This window comes from Rattus rattus, chromosome 9 (assembly GCF_011064425.1).
Source record: "Rattus rattus isolate New Zealand chromosome 9, Rrattus_CSIRO_v1, whole genome shotgun sequence".
NCBI classification, from domain to species: domain Eukaryota; kingdom Metazoa; phylum Chordata; class Mammalia; order Rodentia; family Muridae; genus Rattus; species Rattus rattus.
The window spans coordinates 60,144,879-60,151,186 of NC_046162.1; positions in this window are offsets into that span (position 1 = coordinate 60,144,879).

Sequence of the window (6,308 nt, forward strand, 5' to 3'; positions counted from 1 at the left end):
GAGAGAGAGAGAGAGAGAGAGAGAGAGAGAGATTAAACCAACTAAGCATGTTGCTTGCTTTAAGGAAAGGCATGTAATAAATGTGTGCTTTCTTTCCTTCTCTCAGCCTAGCCCCAGCCAGCTTGCTGGGTCAGGAAGGAGTAGATTTTTGCTGAGGGGAGGAAAGGGTTGGGAGGGGTAGGGAGGAAAGTGGAGGGATGGAGGCGTAGATCCAGGCAGGACTCACCACCTGGAGATTCTCAAGCTCTCCTATCTGGAGCCTGTGTACCTCACCTATCTGGGCACCCTTCCAGGAATAGTTAAGGGGTGGCTCTCTGGAAAGCTCAAGGGCCCCCATGTCTCCTGGGACAGGGTCACCATGCCCTCTACACCCAGAGTCCTGGGGCGATGGTGCATTAACCAAGGGAGGGTGTGGCTGATGCAGAGGAAAGAACACTGCCAGCACAGCCGGTGTCTTGCCAGCTTGCAGGGCAGGTTAGGAACTCAGAAGCCAGCCCAGCGACAGACAAAGATGCTGCAGAGGCTGCTGCTGCTGCTGCCGCCGCCTTGGGCTGGAAAGCAGGTCAATGGGATGTGAGCAGCCGGAGGCTAGGACTGTGAAAGGCAGAGCCGGTGGCGGGGCTCTGGGTTGGGGAGAGCGATCTAGGAAATGCCCTGAGCTTGAAGCTCCGGGAAGCCCTGAGCTGTCTAAAGGGCCTTCTTGTCCAACAAAACATGTACTTTGAGTAAGCAGTAGGATGCAGGCTTTGAAAGAAAAGAAAGGAAAACAAAACAAAACGAAAGCACCACCAATGACAACAGATTAGGACTGTAAGGGACACACAAGGGTTGGGGATTTAGCTCAGTGGTAGAGCGCTTACCTAGCAAGCGCAAGGCCCTGGGTTCGGTCCCCAGCTCCGGGAAGAAAAAAAAAAGAAGGGACACACACTACACGTGGAATGCACAATACACAGAGTACCAGACGCTCTAACTGAGACTTGATTGGTTGGTTTGTTGGTTTGCTGAGACAGAGTCGGCCCTGGCCGACCTCAAATTCACTGTGTAGCCCAGGCAATTCTGTCTCAGCCTCCCTGGTGCTAGGATGGCGGCCATGAGGCGTTATCCCTGGCTTCGTGGCTAGTTTTAACAGTATCCTGACAGATGGGTCTTGCTGGCCTCCTTCTGGGAAAGAGGGTGCTCGGCCCTGAAAGTTTGCTGAGCTTGCGCAAGATCACATGGCAGAGGCAAACTTTCTATCAGGCCCATACAACGCTAAAGACTTCGTGTTTTCCTCTAAGATCGCCAAGACTCTGTGAGCAAATAGGAGGCTGTCAGCAAGGGACCAAAGGAGCACTGGTGTTCCAGGTGGGTGGACGGGGAGTAAAGACTTGGGGTTGAGAGGGGGTGCAAGGGGACCGGGGTGGCTGAAGGCCAGGGTGAAAAGAAAAGCCCGTGCTTGGGACTGAGCTGAGTAGAGCACGGAGACCAGGCCCAATGCCAAAGGTTTTGGTCTTTTTGAGGTTATGGTCTCCATTCTCTCCTGGGACCATTGAGCCCTAGTTAGAAGCTTGGAGGACAGGGAGCAGACAGGGACAACGTGGGTGGGTTGGAGACTTAAGAACTGGGGAACAATGAGAAACAGACTGTGAGAAAGAAAGCCCCTGGGGTCATAACAAAGGGAAATGGCGAAGCACTGGGGGGTGGCAGGGAAGGAGCCCTCTCCCACATACCCCCAGAAGACCGAGGTCAGGTCCAGGCTGGTCATGGCACAAAAGAGTTCTTGTTGAGCTGGAAGGAGGGCAAACTAGCTCAGCGGGAAGAGGGGATGATAGCCATCAGGGTGAGGACACAAAGCCAGACTGGCCTGGGCTCCTTAGAACGGTGGCCAAGCCCACTCCTGCCCACTCCACTCTCTCCCACCACGTCCCTGGCCTATACCTGCCGCGGGCCGGGTGTGCAAAGCACAGGATTCCTCCTGCCCACCTGGCCAGAGAGAAGATGGGCCCCCAGTGTTGTATCTGGACCCTCTTCTGTCTAGTGTACCCGACCTGCCAGCCTCTCCTCAGCCTAGGTGGGCAAGGCAGCTGGCAAAGAAAGCAGGATCCCTCCCCTCCACTGCACCACCCAGGCTAATCCCACAGCCTCCTCCCTTCCCCCTATTCCCAGAAACAAGGGACAGTGACTGTGCCTCCGGCAGGGTAGCCTTCTGTTCTCTTGGTGAGTTCTCTGTAAACTGACTTCTCTGAAGAGTGTTAGAGACCAGGGGACAGAGGTGGAAGAAAGGGGCTTCACCCCAATCCTGAGGTCCTTCCCCTTCTCAGCATTCACAGAGAGAAAACACACACACACACACACACACACATGCATGCACGCACGCACACGCATGCACCCACACACACATAAACACACACGTGCGCGCACATACACACATACACACATACATACACACACACGCATGCATGCACAGGCACGCACCCACACCCACACCCACACACGCACACGCACACACACATACACACACATACACACATACACACATATAAACACACACACACGCACCCCCACACACACACACACACATACACACATACACACATACATACACACACACGCATGTATGCACACGCACACACACACACACACACACACACACACACACACACACACACGCACACACACACACACACACACCACACACACACACACACACACACACACTTGCATGCACACACACACACACACACACACACACACACACACACACGGTCCTCATTCTCCAACTTCTATTCTGGTCTCTTCTGGCTTCATGGTCAAGGACAGCACTTCTACACAGAAGCGAGGTGGGTGCTGAGCACTGGTCTGTGGCCAAGGCCGGGGACTGGAACAGTTGTAGCCAGTCCAAGCAGAATACGGATGAGTGAAGGAGGATGTTTAAGAGCCTCAGGGGTGTCTGCTCTCCCCTTCCAGCCATAGAACACAAACACTTCCTGGGACACCTCTAATTTTCTTGGGAACACCTCCCTGGCTCCCAAGCGACAGAAACTCTCCTGGAAGAGGAGACGAGCAGAAGAAACAGGAGATTCTGCTCCAACTGCCTAACCCAGGCACGCGAAGCCAAAGGAGACTTCTACCTCTGCCTGTTCGTCCTACTAGGTGCTTTGCAGGCCTTTCAGACTCTCCTGATGACTGAGAGCACAGCGAAAGGTCACTTCAGCATTATCTTTCCCTTCTCCATAAAGTTAATCCCACTTTCACACAAACACATGGTCACACGGACTCACCCTGTACAACGGGGCTCTGCCTAGCATGGGGGTGCAGGAGCCATGATCAATACCAAGAACCACCTAGCGGGGAATCTTTTTACTGGCCTGGGCTTAGAGATGGTACAGCTAGGAATGGTCACTGAGCCCCTGCCCACAAGCTATTGGTAGCAGCAACCACATACAATACCAGACAAGGTCTCTTCCACGGATGAATCGCTGGGGTGATTCCAGCCCTATCTTCATTCAATGGCGGCATAAATGTGCCATGATTCAGGCCAAGATGGGTGTGGAGGGAGATGGGTTTCTGTGGGATTTGGGGGCATGTGTACATGTATACGTGGACACACCTATGTGTATGTCTACCTATGTGTGCATACGCACATGGGGAGGCCAGAGGTCAACCTCAAGAGTCAACCTCAGGAGGTGTCCACCTTGCTTGTTTAGCTAGGGATCTCTCACTGGGACTTGCAGGAGGTGACCATGCTTGGATGGCTGTACCTCAAGGCTCAGGGACCCCACTTGTCTTCATAGCCCCAGTGCTAAGATCACAAAGTGCATACCACCATTTTGGACTAGCTTGTCCCATTTTATTTTGAGCCCTCCCCCTCCCCTTACTCCAACGAATACTGCAACCCCAAAATTGGGGACAAAGCATTGTCAGAGGCAAGAGGCTATTTCCAATTCCACCCAGGTCCCAGGCCATTTCTCATCTTCCTAACTCCTTTCCCCCAGGATTCAATTTTCTCCCTTAGAGCTTGGTCCCCTAAAACCACCAGGGTGCTTTACCATGGGAAATAGCAGAGACCAAACCAAGGCATTGAAAGCAAAAGCAAAAACAAACAAAAACAAAAAACCCAAAACAAAACAACAAACAAACAAACAAAAACCCTAAAAGCCAAATTTGACACTTCCGGGTAAGTTCTATTATCCAGAGTCATAACCACAGTCACCTCTGCTCCCAACCCAACCCAACACCTTCCCTCCTCAGCTCCCATCTTGGGAAAGCTGTAGACTTGCCCTCCTCCCCATCTGACCATCCTGTCTTTTCCAGAGAGAAGTAGAAAAAGGTGGAATTGAGCAGTGAAAGACACAACCAGAAGAAATGGCAAAGTGTCTCAGTGGGTAAATGCGTTTGCCAAGCAAGTTTGGCAACACTTACAGGGTTGACAGACATCACTCCACCATTGTCGTCCCCTCCACACAAGGGCCACAGCTTATGCACACACAATAGTGATAAGAAACAAGAAAATGATACAAGGTTTAAAGATACAAGGTTTCAGAGCCTCAAAATGGCCCAGAGAGAGCCTGAGGCAAGGCAGGGAGCCAGCCACCTGTGGGTCCTGGTGAGGTCCGGGGACATGAGTGGGCTCTGCAGACTCTTCTACAGTTCTGCTCAAGGGCACCTCCATCCTAGCTTTTGAGTAAGCAGGCCTAACCGCCTTCCCAGCAAGCCAAGCCCAACCCAGCCAGATGTGGGAGCCCCAGACTTCTGCGGGTCCTGGTGAGGGCGGGGTCTAGAGAAGTCAATGCCTGGAAATGGGTGGGCAGCTCTGTACCGCCCACTCCCAGGTGTCCAGATGGAGAGCATGGCCAGCGTGGTCCTCTACCTATATAGATGTAGCTCAGAGATCTTGGGAAACCTATTGAATCTGCTGTCATGCCCGCTGTGAATGACTGGGGACACCGGTGCCAAGTGGGGTCCACCTACCATGAGTCAATTGGCTTGGATTTGCCACACAGGCTCCAAGAGTCTAGTCAAGTCACTTCCCCTATCTGGCCCTTTATCGTTCCCACGGGGAACATCACCTTCATGCCCACTGCCAGCTTTGCTTACTGATGGTCATCTGGAGCCGAGGGTCTACTTGGCTCCCATCCAATGCATTGTGCAGAGTGGAGGAGGAAGACGGTGGGGGTTGGGGGGGCGATGCTTATGCTTCTTCCTCCTGAGCCCCTTACCCTATCTGGTGCTGGCAGGGCATCTGCAAAGCAAGGTCCCTCCCATCCTCCGGTCCTCCTTGCAAACCCCCCCCCACCTCAGTTTTCAATTCCTTTCCTCGTGATCCTGCCAAGTAAAGTCACTGTGACCACACGCAGAGGGCGGGGACAACCCAGACATTTCAACTTCTGCAGAAAAGGTTCAGGTTTCCCCCCCCCCCCTCTAAAGTAAAAAGGGTAAAAAAAGAGGAGGTCGAAAGACCAGAAAGAAGGATCAGGAACTAGGAATGGAAAGAAAAAATACAAGAAGAAATTAGTAAGAGAGGAAGCCAATTAAAATGATTCCCTCCAGGCCACTGGGTCTTGGCCTGATGGTCTGTGAGTAGGCAGCCAGGCTGGCCCCTCCTTTGGTACTGCCTATGCCAAATGCCAGGCAGAGAGGAGGCCCAGAGGAGAGGGAAGCCGGGCAAAGGGGATGGCAGACTTCCAGCCTGGCCTTGTCCAACCCCTGGGCCTTGAGGGGGAACTCTTAGGGCTGGGGACTATGATCCAGGCAAGACTCCAGGAAGCAGGTCTGCTCCCCTGGCAAAGTCTGCGGGCAGATGTGAAGTTAGAAAGTGCAAAAGGCCCCTTCCTGGGCCTTTTGAAAAGGTAGGACCAGCTTTAAGATGTAATCCTTCTAGGTGACTAGAGGGACGGAATCGTTTGTGGGTCCTAGTCTGCTGATGAGTCTGTGATGTGACCACAGTGTGGTCCTGGGCAGGCCCCTTCTCTTCTCTGGATTGACGTTTCTTACCTGCAAAGGTCGGGAGGGGGTGGAGGGTTGAAACATATGCTTGGCAAGGTCTTTTGCTCCTGCTTTAACGGGGAAGGTCACATGGTAGAAATCATGCAAGGAGGAAGACTTTAGAGGTGGGCTTGGCTTCTCTGGAATCCCCAGTCTTTCTAAAGTTTTGACTCTGCAGGGTCGGAGAGACCACATACACCCTTACCTAGGCACACACACACACACACACACACCATATTTTGTAAATCTAAAGACAAGAGTCGTTGACGCCAGAGGTAGGAGCCATCTCTGATTAGCCTTTTTTTTTTTTTTTCCCTTCCTCCCTAACCGCCCCCAACGCCCCC